At 40.2% G+C, this 17,378-nt stretch overlaps 1 protein-coding gene across 1 annotated transcript in view; it reads right to left on the bottom strand.

The window, feature by feature from the left end:
- Nucleotides 1-17,378, bottom strand: part of LOC118883999 (protein-lysine methyltransferase METTL21E) — a 132,063-nt gene that overhangs the window by 69,398 nt on the left and 45,287 nt on the right. Inside the window, exon 6 of the transcript XR_005017162.1 lies at nt 986-1,177. The gene's annotated coding sequence lies outside the window, so the exon portion shown is untranslated. The remainder of the gene's footprint in view (nt 1-985; nt 1,178-17,378) is intronic.

Below are 17,378 nucleotides of genomic sequence, written 5' to 3'. Positions count from 1 at the left end.
TTATTTTAATGTGAAAAATATACAATATATATAAAATACTGTGTGTATTATATGTGTGCATATGTATCATATACATACATTTTGAAAACACCTATGCAAGTTCTTTCAACTCTAAAACTAAGAGGATTAGAAAACCAAGTAGATAGCCCTCTACTGTGACAAAGTTGATAGCCGTCTGATTTTTAGACATTTTACAGCTGAAATAATGGATTAATCATTGTTCCAAGTACACACTACAATATAAAGGTAAATATCATTTCCTTAAAGTTGTAGGGAAAATTGATATTTCCCACATTGAAAAGCTCTCTTGACCAAAAATATTTGGAAGATTCTGTCATCATCAGCTTCGATGTATTGAGGAGCAAAGATTCAATTTGCTGGCTTTCTTCTGTCTGTAAAGTCACCCCTGAATCCCTCACCCCTAGCATAGAACTATCATATGGAAGACCTCCAATCAATATTTATTGAATCCATAAATAAATTTTTCACCTTGAAATTGATACAATAACTATATCTTACAATTTTAAGTACATTTGTAGATTTCTATGAACTGCTCTATCACCAATCCAGTTAATTCAAATGTATATAAAAGTTCACTAGAAAAACAGAGAAATGTAAAAGAAATGTTTAAATGGTTTGTCAGAAGCAATGATGAAATTACTGAAATCCTGAGGATTATATAAAAAATGAGACTTAAACAAAACAATGTAGTAAACATAGACAATATTCTGCTTATACAGATGTTTCATTTAAATTGAAAAGCAAACACGTTTGTCATTATAGTTTTTCTTTAGTAAACTATTTGACAGAGTTTTACAATATTTATTTATTTGGGCTCTTTGGGCTTCTTATAGCAAGTAGTGATTATTTCATAAATCCTCTGGATTTTAGCAAAGTAATATTTTGTCATTTTAAATGTCATGCAGAGAAGTCAGAAATTTATGGTGAAATCAGTAAAAGATTTGAAACCACACAGGTGACTTACCTGTCCTTATGTCTGAGTAACTTCCACGTCTCCTGGGTTCATGGGCTTTGTTCCTTCATTTCTTTGTTAGTCTTGGTGTAGCCAGGATAATCCTCAGCTGCAAAGTCTCTTCATCAATTTCACGTATGAGGATGCACTGCCACACACATCCCTTAATTATTAGTGCTTATTAGACTCACATCAAGACCTTTCCTACAGAAAGATAAAAACAAAGGATTCCCAACGTCAATGAATTTATTATCTATATGAGAAGACAGTCATATACAAAACTAACCGTTCTATAGAATGAAATTCGTTAACTCATCCATTCGAGTCTTCATTGATTCATTCAGAAATGTTTATTTAACATATATTACAGCACAGGTTCTGTGGAAGACACCGCAGGTACAAAGACTAATAAAATACCATAGTCCACTGGCAGGCTTCTCCCTCCCCTTACGTTACCTCTACTCTGCCCTAGTCCAGGCCCTATAGCTCCTCAACAACTGAAAAAGACTACTGTCTACAGGTTTCCCAAAATCTCCAGCCGAAAGACAGCTGTTCAATCTTCCTAATGCACAAATTTGTTTAAGTAACACCCCTCTTCAAAAGCTTTTAGTTCCACCCCATAATCCATGGAGTAAACTATAAATTCCTTAACTGACAAGAATTTAGGGACCTCACTGTCTTGGCCCCAATCTATCTTTGCAGTCTTAAAAAACGAACATATCAAGGAGTGATTTACATGACACCAGCCCTTTTGCATATAGCATTTCATATACATTACCCGAGCCTTTCAACATATACTAACTCCATGACAACAATGGAGATTCACAGAGCACTGTTGTGTGTTCCCCAAAAACATTTCATTTTTCCCCTTTGGCACACCAAAGGCTTGATTTCTAAGCTCCAGATATCTAGGTGGAGCTATGTGACTAGTTCTGGCCAATGGAATGTGAACAGATTTGGGTTTTGTATAGGCCTGGTCCCTAAGAGATCTCCCACACTCCCTTCCTCTCTCTTCCCTTCTGTGGCAAACTTGGGGGTCATACGTTAAGGATGACGGCATCCCAGGATGGAGTGCCTGAAAGTCATCCCCTACCCCACACTGCCTCACCACCACCCCCCAAAACCAAACGGACTTGGATGTCAGGAGACACTTGATTTTCATTGCTTTAAATCACTGAGATTTCCAGGTTTGTCTTTGTGGTGTAAGCTATTTATTCTGACAATGCAGACCGAAATTAATTTGATATCCTTTTAGAAATGAGAAAACTAAGATTCTGAGTGGTAAGTGACATCCAGATTCACAAGGCTCATAAGCAGAACTGTAAACGCGGGTCTTTACTTTCCGCGATGGTTAATTTTATGGGTCAACTCGACTGCACTAAGGGATACCCCGATAGCTGGTGAAACATTATTTCTGGGTGTTTCTGGAAAAGATGAACATTTGAAGCAGTAAACTGAGGAAAGATTATCCACACCAGTACGGGTGGGCATCACCCAATTCGTTGAGGACCCGAATAGAACAAAAGGGCGGAGAGAGGGTGAATTTGCTCTGTTTGAGCCAAGACATCTATCCTCTGCTGCCCTTGGACATGGTGCTGCTGGTTCTCAGGCTTCCCGGGCAGACTAGGAGTGGGACTCACACCACCAGCTTTCCTCATTCTCCAACTTGCAGACGGCAGGTCGTGGGACTCCTCAGCCCCCATAAGCGTGTGAGCCAATACCTATAATAACACACCTTCAGCTCATTTAAACTTCCCGTCTCATTGCTCTACTCTTCCTCCGCTGATGCAGTGATGCCCCTCAGGCATCACTGAGCACCAGCTAAACTGAAATGCTTTCTGTTCAGTAAACACTCATCACACTACCCCAACCTCCAGCTTTCGTCCACGGTGTTGCCCGGGGAAAAGGCTCTTCCTTCATATACGTGCTTCTAAACCTACTCATCAAGGTCTGACTCCAACTCCTTCCTGAAGCCCCTGAACAGAGGAATGCCTCACCTCTGTGTCCATGGAGCACCTGTCTGCCCCTTTCTTACAGCTCCAGCAATGTCATCCACCTGCATATATTCTCTCGCCCATTGGTCCAAAGGCTTTTCAAGGACAGAGACCATGTCTTATTCTTCATGGTAGAACCCACTCTGTTGAGGCCTGTACTTTATGTACGAGGCATTCAAAAATGTATGAACTGAGTTAAATTCATATTTTTAAACTTTTATAAATGTTGATATATTTTCTACTTCTATTAATTCTTTTAAACTACCCCACCCCCAAGACATAACATACAAGGTATTATGACTCTTTTTTTTGAGAGTGCTACCTTAGTAGTTGCATTATAAAGACAAAAGAATCGAAAAAGACACTATAGGCAGCATTAGATTTATATTGCCTTGCACGTAAGTCACTCAATAATCATGTTGAATGAATAAATGTGGTGGTTTAACTGTTTAACCTGTCATTAGTACCTACATAGATTTACAGTGAAGGTCAGCGAAAGTCACTTCTGATAATAACACAGAAGGCTGATGTTTTGCAAAGGATCTTCCGGACATGGTGTCAACTTTGATTTCCTCTTTAAATACAGGACATTAGTTCTAGTCTTTAAAGTGTACTTTGAAATCCTCTGATCTTCTCTAATGAGCCACTTGATTATATAAGCTTTGCTTCATGTTTCAGAAACGAACCCGCAGTGTCTGTTCACCAGAGACAGACTTAGGATATTTGAGTAGTGGAGAAGACTATTAACAAGCAGTTATTCTTGTTTTACTTTTGTTACCACAAACCAATTCACTTCAGCAGTTTTTACCTACTAAAAAAATTACACAAATTAGAGCGTGTCTTTAAAAATGAATCGCTTCTAAATAAACCTTAGATGCAGTTAGAATTATGATACTTATTATGAAGAGCTGTGTCTCCTTCCATTTGGCGCTAGTGACAAAGGTTAAAAATGCCCTCCTATAAAATACCGCATAATTAAACAAAGCAATTTTGTAATTACCCACTACAGAGCTGGATAAATTCCAAGTTTCATAATTATTCCAACCTACGGATGATCCACTTGTACAAAAAAATAAGTCCAAAGGATAAAAGAACAGCATTTCTCTTCAGTACAGTTTCGTTTCCTTCCCATTTCTCTCAATTTGTTCAGCTACTCTTCTAAAAAAATTAAAATAACTAAGAGCAAACAGTTTTCTGCTCCTTGTGTCTCACTCCTCCAGTAACAATGCATAGTTATGGGTATAGAATGTCAGTGTTTCTGCGTGAGAATTGCTGAAACCCAACACCAGAAATGAGACGTAGAAGTGGTGCATGGTCTATTGAAAACTCAACCCCCGCCATCAACAGGTGCAAGAATGATGCCTAAGGAGATGTTGAGGGAACTCATTATAGTAATCTGATAGAGACAAAACTCTGTTAAAGGCAAACCCCTGTTTCCCAGTCGGATCAAATTACACACCAGACAGGCAAATTCCCACCACACCGCCTTCCTTGTGTTGAGCTTCTGAAAATTTCAATCTAAGTTATACACTATCCCCTCAACTTCTTGAAGTGCCAAGGGGACAGGCTCTCTCACCAAGCTCCAAATATATGTCCAGCTAACTCAGGGTCCAGCTCCACTTCCCCCGTTAATGGAGGACATTGCCTGTAGGTAATTCTATAGAGGGAATCCATTATGTACAATCCAACACACCCTGAGGTGACCAAAAAAAAAATCGTTTTCAGAAACCCTCAGAATTTCCAGGTCACTGAATGAATTTTAAAATCACAGTGGTGACCAAGTACTTTCATCAAATATCCATGATATACCTTAGGCATTTTTCTGAGTACCAATGCTAATACCTTGGTCAAATTTCACCTTTGAGAAGGTACCCTTGTTAATTATTCAGTCGTTTTTCTCTGAAAGTAGTATTCTTGCTTTAGGCTCAGACCACTTCCGTGCAGCACAATGAATAAATGTTCCCAGATGCCAAGAGGCTGGGTGGAGTTTCTATAAATGAAAAATCTAAAAAGTGATGACATCTGTTGAAGTTGGATTCAGATCTCACTATTAGAGCGTGATAATCACCTTCCCAGGAGGTCACGTTTACCTTCTAGAAAAGTGCAAAACAGAACACGTTAAGCAATGATTCACAAAGTCCAAGTTCAACGTCCTTTAGAGACTCACCTCAGTCTGAGCATTCAGACCAAGGGAGAACAAGGGTCATTACATGAATATAGTGGTCCAGGCAAAGTGGCCTGGATTTGTCTTTCAGCCTCCTCTCTTTCTGAGTTTTGGTATAAAAATATAGGACTAAATGATCTGATCGCTACACAAATCGAACACCCAGTTTCAACTGAAAACCACTTGGAGCAATTTTATATTTATATGCTGTCTTTATGAGAGCATGCATACACTTATTATGCCAGACACCTTTCTAGGTGTTTTATAAAAAGTTATCATTTTTAATCCCTATGACAAGTTTTTTTTTTTTTTTTTTTTTTTTTTTGCATGAGAAGGTCGAGGTTCTAAGAATTTAAGTGACTTTGTCAAGGTCACCCAATAAGGAAGCAATATAACTGAGCATCTGTCTCCACAGCCCATGGTCTTTCTACTAAGTCATGTTACCTCCATGGATTTTAAGTTCAAAATGCTGAGTTTATGTTTCTTAACCTCTATCCTTATTTTCTTATTTGTAAAATGGTAACATTCCCAAGGTCACACACGGCTGGTAACTGGCAATGAATGATGGGATTTGAGCACTGGTTTTCTCTCTTTCCAACACACCACATTCAAAAGAAACCAAACATTTGGCCTTCCTCTGCCAATACTTTTCTTCCTCCAGTCTCCTCCTTCTCAAAACTTGGGGATCATCTTGAAGGCATGTTTTCTCTCAGTGACATACATCTTGCACTTCAAAAAGACCTGGTAATTCTACCTTCAAAATATTACTCAAAACCATCACTTCTCTCCACCCCCAACCCTACCCCTAGTACTGGTTGCCATCATCTGCGGCTGAGGCTAAGTGACATCCTCCACCACCCAAACCCTCCAACAGAGTCAGAGGGACCTTTTGGAAAAAGAAATCAGGCCATATTACCTCAGTACTTAAAACACTTTGGCGACTTCCTATTTTAAGATCACTTTGATCTTGACTCCCAGACTCTCTCCTAGGCTTCTCATTCATTCATTCTGTTCTTCAGATGTATCAAGTCCTTTCCCACTTTGGGGACGGCATACATGCTGTTCCCTCCGCCCTGTGCACTCTCTTTCATCATCCCACTTCGTAGAGACTGCCTTGATGGAGACGATTTCCTTGCCCCTCCACTCCCGTTTAAACTGGGCTCCCCTCTTACCTCTTTCATAGCTCCCCGCATTCTTTCAGCTGCAATAACAAAGAGATCCAAAGAAACAACAGCTGAAACAAGGTGGGAGTTCATTTTCTCTGCCACATTAGTTCAAAGCTATAAGGAGATTCTGTCATCTTCAAAATGCACCTTCCGTCTTGAGGTCCGAGGCTGCCATTTCAGTTCTCATCATCTTCCAGCAGGAAGTAGGAAAGGGCCAAAGGAAAGATTTCTTTTCAGGACACTCTCCAGAAATGGTAAAAGTCAGTTCTGTTCATATCCCGTTGGCCAGAACTTAGTTATTTGGACAAGCTATAAGAGATAATAGGTGTTTGCTGGTGTTTCCCCCCAAAACTCAGGCATTCTATTATTATATGTTCTCTTCACAGGATTTATTTCAGTTTATAATTACTTATTTACTTGGTTCATGATTTGTTCAGCGTCAGTTTCCCCCATTAACCAATGTTACTTCTGGCCTCCTAACCAGATAGGCAAGTCATCCTTCTTTCATTCCTCAGCCACGATGATATCAATCCCTTCTTTCATTCCACAACTATTTGAACATCCACTCTGTTTACTCTGCTGGCCACCAAGAATACAAAAATATATAATATAATCTTGTTTCCCTAAGAAATCTCAAAGTCTATTTGGGAGACAGGCTAGAAAATAAACAATTCGAATGCAGCGGAATAGGTGCTATAAAATAGATATGCTTAGAAAACTACAGGAACACATTTATTGAACACCTGTTGTTACCTCATTGCATCTGATATCATTATCATCAGATCATCTGAACTTTAAAGACAAGGAAGCTGAGGCTTAGAGAGTTCAAGTAATTTGCCCGAAGTCAGACATCTTGGAAGTGAGAAAGTAGAATTGCAATTCAAGACTATCTGATAACGAACTCACTCTCTTTCCCATCAATGAGCGCTAATGCAATTCTACTTTATATTCTAACGCAAGTTCTTCTCTTAAGATGGTTCCCAGCTCTGCCTCTGCTTGTCCACAAGCACCCAGCTCCAGCCAGGCCCCTACAGTGTCCTCAGTCCTTTAATGTAATGGTCTCCCATGCTCTTTGCCTCAGTGGAGGAATCCTGCCACTGTGGAAGGTAGACAGCACAGAGAAAGAACACCTGTGTTTGCTGCTGTTCCAGTTACGCATTGCTGCAAACTACCCCATAACACTGTGGGTTAGAACAACTAGGTATTATTTTCTCTCATGTTTCTGAGGGTCGACTGGGCTCAGCTGGGTGGTTCTTGCTCAGGGTCGCTCATGCAGTTGCAGTCAGGTGCTGGCTGGGCCTGGAATCATCAGAAGGCGCCCTCGCTCACATTTCCAGTGCCGGGACTAAGGTGGCTGGAACAAGTGGGAACTGGGCAGACCTGTCCTTGTGGTTTGCTCTGGCCACCTCACAGCATGGCAGACTCAGAGTAGCGCTGGGCTTGCCACGTGGCAGCTGGCTTCTGCCAAAACATGCTTTCTAAGAGGCCAGGGAGAAAGCTTTAGGCTTCTTTTGATCTAGCCTTGTAAATTCCAGAATGTCACTTCTGCTCAATTCAGATAAATCTAATAAAGTCGAAACCACTAGTCCAGATCCCAGGGGAGGCAAATTAAACTCTACTTCTCAATGAAAGAAGTAGCCAAAAATCGGTGACTTTCTTAACTAACCTCATGTGGAATGAGACAGATCTCCGTTCAAATCTCAGCTTTGCCGCTTACTAGCTGTGTGGCCTTAAACCAGTTACTTAACCTCTCTGAAACAGTGTTCTTATCTGTAAAATATTGAAAAGAGTATCTGTCTCATTGGGTTGCTGTGAGAATCTAATGAAATCCAGTGTGTAAAGAACCAGGTACCAGGCAGGTAGGTGCTCCGTAAATGTTAGTATTCTTTCCCCACCATGATCCACCCTCACTCCCCAGCGGGTGGCAGAATAATTTCCATAAGCGTTTGTTAAATGAATGAGAAAGTGAAACTATGCAATTCATAGAGCTTCCAAAGTAACCTTCCAACACACTATTCGTCATGTCACTCTTGTACTTGAGAATGTAGAGGACCTTTCAGTTGCTGCATGGAGTAACCCAAAGTCCCCTGCTGTGCATTCAGGACTCTGGGACCTCGCAACCTCTGCTGTCCTGTGACAGGCCTCCCAGCCCTCTTGCTAGCACAGAGCACAGCACAACATGGTCCTTACAAGTACCCCTCACTGGAGCAGGAGCCAACTGAAAGAGCCCCCAGTGGGCAAAGTTAAAGCAATCCCAGCAACAAAATGAATAAAGTATCAATACTACTGGGCTATAACCCAAATTACAAAATAAATATTCATGCAACCATACAGACATAAAATAAATCATTGAATAAATTAATAATGGGGGAGAAGAGACAAATATCTTGTGCAGAAGAATTCCAAATAATTTATGTAAATATTCCTCCCTCAAAAAATAGAGCATAACTCCCCACTCCTTAACTATGGGCTGCACGTGGTGACTGCCTTCCGAAGAGTACAATACGGAAAGGGAGAAACCTGGCAATCAGCACCATAGCCAGGTAATCAAGGTCAACCTCAACAGTTGTAAGTCATGTTGATGGTATGTACCCTTGATATGATGTGATGGGAATAGCGCTTCACCTCTCTGATCTTCCCCAATTCCATAAACCCCGTCTAACCATGAGAAAAACATCATACAAATCCTGAGGAATGAGCACTTGATGAGTACTCCGCAAAACTCTCAAGGTCATCAATTACAAGGAACGCCTGAGAAACTGTCACAACCAAGAGGAGCCTAAGGAGACATGACAACTAAATATGATGTGGTATCCTGGGTGAGATCCTGGCACAGAAAAAGGACATTAGATTTTTTTAAAAACTGAGGAAATATGAATAAACTATGGACTTTAGTAATACTAATGCATTAACACTGGTTCATTAATTGTAACAAAGGTATCATAGTAATCTAAGATGTTAATAATAGGAGAAACCAGGTGAAGAGTCAGATCTTCCTCGACTTACAATGGGGTTACATCCCACTAAACCCCTCCTAAGTTGAAAATATTATAAGTCAAAAATGTATTTAACGCATCTAACCTACCAAACATCATAGGTGAGCCTAGCCTACCTTAAATGTGCTCAGAACACTTACATTAGCCTACAGTTGGGCAAAATCATCTAACACAAAGCCTACTTTATAATAAAGTGTACAATATCTCATGTAATTTAGTGAACACTGTACTGAAAGGGAAAATCGGAATGGCTGGCTGGGTGCAGAACGGTTGTAAGCGTATTGGTTGTTGACCCTCGTGATCACGTGGCTGACTGGGATCCAGGGCTCACTACCACTGCCCAGCATCATGAGAGAGGCTCGGATCGCATGTCGCTAGCCTGGGAAAAGATCAAACTTCAAAATTCAAAGTATGGTTTCTACTGAATGTGTATTGTTTTTGCACCATCGTAAAGTTGAAAAATCCTCAGTGGAACCATCGTAGGTAGGGGATCATCTGTATCTGGAAAATCGCTGTATTTTCTTCCCAATTTTCTGTAAATCTAAACTTACTCTAAAACCTAAGTTTCCATTGGAAAAAACAAAAACAAAAACTAGCCCTTGCTGGACAATGTCCTCCTACCCATTGCACAGAAAAGACTGATGCCTTCTGTGGCTCTAACATAGTGGTCACAGCAGGGGAGGCTCAGATCCCGGAAGTTGACCTGTCTTTGTATCTGGGTTGAGGTGGAGTATGGTCTCCACAAATGGGCATCACATCTTCATGCTAATCCAGCCCACTTCCTTCCTTTTGTTCATGCCACGAGCATCTCCCAGTTCCCTAAGTTCAAGACTTCAGAGTCAGTCTCTCCTTTTTTTGTCCCATTTTCTAAGCCCCGTTGCTTCTAACTCATCATTTTATCTCAAATCCAGTACGTCGACTCAAGACCATGGTCTAGTTCAGGTCCTCAGCATCGATCATCCACACACCTTTATAATTCTCCCTGCCCCCAACTTGTCTCCAGTTTCAATCTGTCCTCCAAGGTCACCGGAGTTAGCTTCTCCAAACAGGTATCTGATGGTGCCAACCCTGCTTAAACGTTTCCCACTCCTTTCAGATAGAATGCACACCTACGAGCACTCACAGAAGATTCTGTGCTCTCTGACCCCAACCCACATTTCCAATTCCTTTCCCCACCCCTCCCTCTGATACACCTTACACTGAAGTCACACCAGGTTGCCACTGCACTTCACAAATACATTTTGGATTCTCAGGACTTCGAGCCTTTGCAGCTCCTTAGAGCTCCGACAGGAATGCTCATGGCAGAGGATACCTCTTCTCACAGCTTTCTCTCACTCCCCCAGACAGGGACTCTCCCTTACAGCGCCACCCACGTGATTATACCGATTTCCACAAGAAGAATCTCACACGTGTGAGGACCACCTGCCACCCACCTATGTCCTCCACACCTACAACAATGCCTTTCCATGACGGGAACCCAATTCACGTGCGTGCACGCTTCCACTCAGCAGCTCCCCACAGCCCCTCTGGGCCACACTCCCTGGGTGCCCTTGTCCTCACCACCCTCCACCTCCCACCCCCATCAGAACCTTCTTTCTGAGATGACCGCACCCCTGTTCACTCGGCTGAGGGTCAGCCAGGACTGTCTGCAGCAGAATTACAAAAGAGGTGGCACCTTGAGCTTGGCCGCAAGGCAAAAGCACAGGAGGCAACACAACTGGTGACCGTCTCTCTCCCCTTAGTAAAATATATTTCCTTGTGTTGCTGACTGGTGTCCTTTGTATTCGGCTGACTCGAGATGAAGCAGCTGCAGCCCTCAAGGGGACAAGGGAAACCGTCTGCTTTTCCTAATAACTCTAGCATTCCGGTGCTTCCTCTCCGACTAATGAGAGTTACAGATTCCAACAGAGAGCACAGGAGTGGTCCCTGCCCAGCCCCAAGCCCAGAGGCTGGTGTCCCACTAGCCTGGCTGACGTGTCAAAGTCTCCTCCTGGCCCTCAGAGTCGATGAAACACTCCCCCAAAGCAGATAGAGATACCATCAGATCACAGGTCCAAGAAAGGAGTAATGAATTGCTTAGAAACCAAATTCCTAAGAGAGGAAATTATAAAATAAATTTCCTCAAATAAGTCATACAGAAAGTCAAACATGTTCACACAAATTGGTTTTAAAAACTAAGCTTAAAAATTGGGGCCTGGACCACTGAATACCAAGGGGGTATCGAAGGCTGCAGTCTCAGACTGTTTTCCAAAGTTCTTTTTAAAGAACTCTTTATTTTATTACAGTAAAGCCCTTTCTTTGTTTTTGTACAATTTGTCTAATAATTTGAATTATAAAGCACATGAGTTTTTTCCTCTGGTTTCCTGTTTGTTTTTCACATATATTATCTCTTCTCCTAAATAGTAATTCTTCTTATTCTTCAAAACACATCAGGCTAACGATGGAGTGTGGAGGGGTGGAGTTTGGCACAAAATTACTAGAGACCAGTGCTTACAGGTGGGGCCCAACTCTGCCTTATATCAGTAAAATTCCGAGTGGCATGGACATACATACACGGCCAAATGTAAAACAGATAGCTAGTGGGAAGCAGCCGCATAGCACAGGGAGATCAGCTCGGTGTTTTGTGTCCACCTAGAGGGATGGGATAGGGAGGGTGGGAGGGAGATGCAAGAGGGAGGAGATATGGGAACATATGTATACGTATAGCTGATTCACTTTGTTATACAGCAGAAACTAACACACCATTGTAAAGCAATTATACTGCAATAAAGATGTTTAAAAAAAATAAAATTCCTCCCTTGCTGAAAAGAACTAAATTTTTTCCCCTGGGACCTAAACCTGTTCCCCATAATCCTGATAACACCTGATGTGGTTCTACACCCAAAGTAGAAATTCAGTGAATGTTAAAAGGCTAGCATTGTTTTAGGCTACAATTTTCTTAAAATTTTTTTAGCAAATTTTATAAATAAGTTTGCCAATGTCAAGAGCAACTAATATCTTAATAAGAATCAAAATCAGAAATACCGTAGTTTCTTATTTCAACAGGTTCTACATTTGATCATTAGAGAGCAGGAATGTAACATGTCTCTCTTTTTTTTTTGTTCTCCAAACTGATATTTGCATCAGAGTTAGCAGCTGATAACAGAGAGATTATGAAAATTCTGGCTAAAATTAAAATGCCAAAACTGAATCTTCTGGATAATGAGAAACTGATTGCCTCTATTACTGAAGAGGAAATGAAAACAGCAATAGAGAAATTTGTAAGTAGCAAGCCTCCCATGATGATGAGTACCAATTGGAAGGGGATAAAGCTTTTGAGGGAGAATCAAAAGATCTGTTGTGCAGGATTTATGAGGACTGTCTACTTATGAGACCCATGAAAGCCCCAACGCAAGAGCATTTGTTCTTGTAATCTGTCAAAAATTCCAACATTGGTCCTGTTTGCTTAATTAATTGCACTGGAAAAAAACAAAAAAAGCCCTCCAGGTAGGACCTGGATGAAATAATTCAGCTTGAGATGGGCGGCGGTTTTTTGCATGGCTGACTTACTGTACGTGCAAAATTTCTAATTTGCAAGTGCCAGCAAAGAGATCAGACCTCCCTTCTATAGCAACTTTTGAATTTGCACAGAAGCCTTTATCATGTAGAAGAGAGGTATTTGCAAAAGCTTTTAAACAAATTTCATTTTCAAGAACTGTAATAAATGAAATATAAAATGTGAGCCTCTTTGTTACTACATCAGTTACCAGGAAGGGTGCTTCCTTCTCCCTGGGAAGAAACATGTGGTACCTAGATGCCTTTTCACTTCATTTCATCTGTTGACAAAAGAAGTTTATTTCAATTCAATAGTGAAGTGATTCAAGGTAAAAGTAAAAAGTCAACCATCCTTGGTAACTGTGTACTTCATTTCACAGTAATGTGTTCATTCCACTTTTCAAATTACTTTTAAAACCTGGCTTCATCAAAGCCAGCAGAATCTGCAAGTATACACTTAACAGAAAAAAAAAAAAAAGACAAAGACAAAAACTAACTGCTTAGCAAGCGGTAAAGAATAAAATCCAAATCTCTTCAGCTAAAGGCAACTTTTCCGACAGACGGGCTTCAAGTAATCCTTACAAACTTTGCAGTTGATTGTTTATTTATTCCCTTTGGTTTTTCTCAGAAGATAGCCCCATACTCATTCACAAAGGAAAAGAGAAAATTCCATGTTATTTCAGTTGCTTCTGAAATCACCCTACGAGACAACACAAGCACACTTCACATCATTCAACTGAGAAGAACTTGGCTATGGTGACATCAGAATCTCCCCACACTCCCATCTCTCAGCACCTTTTGTTTCGATTTGACCTGAAAAGCCTTTGATACAGATAAACGACTCAGAGCGCAGGCTCTCCTTAAGGCAAGATTTTCCAGACTGGGAGCTTATTTGACTCAAAATATTTATTTCCTTTCCTTTTTATACAATTATTAAGAAATTTTATTTCCCAATGAAGTAAAAGGTTAACTATAGCATATTAGAGAGTGAGGAATTGTACCCCCATGTTCACTGCAGCATTATTTACAATAGCCAAGACGTGGAACCTAAGTGTCCATTGATGGTTAAGTGGGTAAAGAAAATGTGGCATATGGCATTTAAAAAGAGACAACTGTGCCATTTGTGACAACCTGGATATACCTTAAGGGCATTATGCTAAATGAAGTTAAGTCAGACAGAGAAAGACAAATGCTGTATGATCTCACTTATATGTGGAATGTAAAAACAAACAAACAAACCAAAGCTCGTAGATACACAGAACAGATAGTCAGTTGCCAGAGACAGGGAGTAGGAGTGAAATGGGTAAAGGGAGTCAAAAGGTACAAACTCCTAGTCATAATATAAATAAACATGGCAACTACAGTTAATAATACCTTAGTGTATATTTGAAAGACGCTAAGAGAGTAGTTCTTAAACGCTGTCATCACAAGAAGAAAAATGTGTAACTGTGTGGTGATGGACGTTAACTACATTTATTGTGGTGATCATTTTGCAATATATTCATACAAGGAATCATTATGTTTTACACCTGAAACTAATAGTGTTATACATCAATTATATCTCAATAAAACTAAAGAGTCAGGAATTAGTAAACCTAGGTATACTTAAGGGTACTTACTGAAAGAATCTTTTAAAACATTAACAACTTTGTATATAATACATATTTAATTTATAAACTGATTTTTTGACATTTTCTTATCCTCGTTTGCATGTGAAATTAATATCTCTACTTTTCAAATATCAAAACCAGGCTAACTAAAGAACTATTGCAGATTTTTATGGTTATAGGAATATACTGTTATTGCACTTTGCCAAAACTATTACACATTACTGGAGACGTCATAACAAGAAACAAATTGCTGGAGAAGCTATTAACTATTTAGTATTTCTAGCTCATATGGAAATACTAATATTATGTATTCATGAAGATATGATAGGTATGTTTAGTACGAAATTAATATTCTCTCAGTGGAATGGTTGGGTTTTTTTGGTTTCGCTTTTGTTTTTAGCATTTTGGCCAAATTCTCATAAGTACCGATGTCTTTCAAAGTTAGCACAGGTAGGTCTTCCTCATGATATAATGTATTGGGGAGACTGCATTCCAGAACAATTTATTATGGTTATGAGAGCTATCTCAACAGACTGGCTGACCCATCTAAGAAGGAGTATGCCGAGCACAGAATGGTAACAAGGCGTTGCTCAAGGGGTGGCCAGCTTTCGAGAAATTCTCGAAAAGGGTTTCATTAGGGGCCACACACTTACCACTCGGAATTATCAGACTCCAAGGCCTGTTGAGCCAGTCCTCAAACCTAGATGCAGCCTGAAAGAACTCAAAGCAGGCTGAAGAGCCATGATCGAATGGGAAGCGTTGGTGTCTGCGTGTGTTTGTGTGTGTGTGTGTGTGTGTGTGTGTGTGTGTACAGCATCTGTGCCTACATTCGCCAGAAGGTAGAAAGAGTCAGAAGAGGTGACAAGTGAGCTACATCTTGAAAAGTGACTCAGAGGCTGTCTTATGAATAAGGAGGGACAAGGCATCCTGTAAGAGGGGAGTGAGTAGCACGCAAATGCACAGGGGTCTGAGAAAACCCGCTGAGTTAAAGGACAGCAAGACGTTCACAGTGGCTGGATTGTAACGTGAAGGGGAAAGGTGTGGTGTAATGTCAGTTTCTCCCGGGAGAGCTGACGATTCTGGAGGACCATCCTCCAGGACTGGCTTAGAGATATCAGCCAGGGCACGTGACCGTTTAGGGTCCAGAAGGATGGCCTAGGAGGGGCAGAATGGTATAATGCCGGCAGAGACTGTGGCCCAGATTCTGGAGCAGATTGCCTGGCTCTGCCCCTTTCTGGCTTTGTGACCTTAGGTGTTTTACTTACTCACCTGTAAAATGGGAATAGTCAGAGTATCTGTCTTAGGGTTATTATGAGGATTAAATGAGTTAATTATTTGTAAGGCATTTTGCAGGCATCAGGCAAAGAGTAAGCATTACTTAAGTGCCTGGTAAATAAAATAGTGCTTGCAGCAATTAAAACATCAGCTTTTTATCAAGAGTACTTGCTCTGGATTCCAGGCTTGAAGAGAGCCATTTTTTACAAAAAGATACTTCAAGGATCACTGAGGTCTCTTGAGTCTAGAATCTTAACCCAATAACTTGCTCAAGGAAGAATTCCAGTCCTGACTCATGTATTAATTGAACTGAACATTACGCAAGAAGTTATGGGTTGTATCCTAAAGGTGGTAAGCACTGAGCTCCTCAACAGAAGTTGAACATGAGTCTCTTGGCTTTAGGAGACAGGTAAGGAAAAAGACCGCAGATGGATGAGTCCCAGGCAGAGCCAAGAGAAAAGCTTTTTCCCTCAGGACTCTCTGATTATCCTTTTCCTCTCTGAAAAGAAATCATTCCTTTTCATAGGTTCTTCAGAAGAAATACAGAGTTATTAAGAACATTTTTTAATTCACATAGCCCAGATATTTTGGGGTAACTGTGTCATATTACTGAGTTATGTGTCCAGATTGTATATTTTAAAAATTGCTGTATATATATGAGCAAATGAAAAATGAACTGTGAAATTCCGTATAATTGCAGCTGCAATCTCCTAAATGGAGCATTAAAAATTTTACAGGAACCTCTGGGTGGCACTTTGTCTTCAACTTAAGCCTGTGTGGCATGAGAGTCACACAAACCTCATTCGGACAAATAGAAATGGGGGACAGTTTGCTGAATTGTTTGAGATTTCTATGGCAATCTACTGTCCTCTACTCAAAATAATGAAAAAGACAATATGCCAATTTCATCATAATAAAAGAAATGCATATATACATGTATGTGACACAAAATTCTGACTTTTAAATTCAGTCATACTAATGAAAAATATGTCAGGACCAGCATCTATTAAAAATTAATTATTGCAGTTAACAATTTTAGAATAAAAATCTCTTTCCAATGTTTACAACTTAGAGACTTAACATTTCCTTAAAATGCAAATTAATTTGAATGTCTCAGCCTATCTCTCCACCACCACACCATCATTCTTCCCTAAATAAAACTTTACCTATAAAAAAAATGGGTGAGAAAACCTGGATAAAAGATAACTTATATGTATCGATAACTTGGGTTGGATGGAAACCATGACGGACTTTCCTATGTGATTTCTGGAAAAAACAAATACATCCAAAGATGCTCCATTTAACTAAATAATAAAATTTCTTTTGAAAAACAATAAGAAAATGAAGTCAGGAAAATAAAAAGAAGAATGCTTTCTATAAGAGACTAATGAAAGACTTCTCATGTCACAAGTTATATTACCTTTCAATACAACTGTGCTCCCTAGTGGGGACTTCTGAAAGGTTTCGTTCAAATTTTTTAGAAGTTCGTTTCATGTAAGCATCACCACATATGCCAAATGATCCATTAAGGATACTCCATTATAGCTTAAAGAGTTTTGAGTTAAACACACAGGGTATCGTGGCCTAAGATGCTAAGAAAATACACAGCTCCATTTCCATTTGATGTAACTCTGCAGGAAGATATTATCCACAGAACATTTGCTGC

The sequence above is a fragment of the Balaenoptera musculus genome, chromosome 18 (assembly GCF_009873245.2).
Source record: "Balaenoptera musculus isolate JJ_BM4_2016_0621 chromosome 18, mBalMus1.pri.v3, whole genome shotgun sequence".
Taxonomy (NCBI): domain Eukaryota; kingdom Metazoa; phylum Chordata; class Mammalia; order Artiodactyla; family Balaenopteridae; genus Balaenoptera; species Balaenoptera musculus.
Note: the sequence above shows the minus strand (reverse complement) of the source record. Positions and strands in the feature narration are given on the sequence as shown.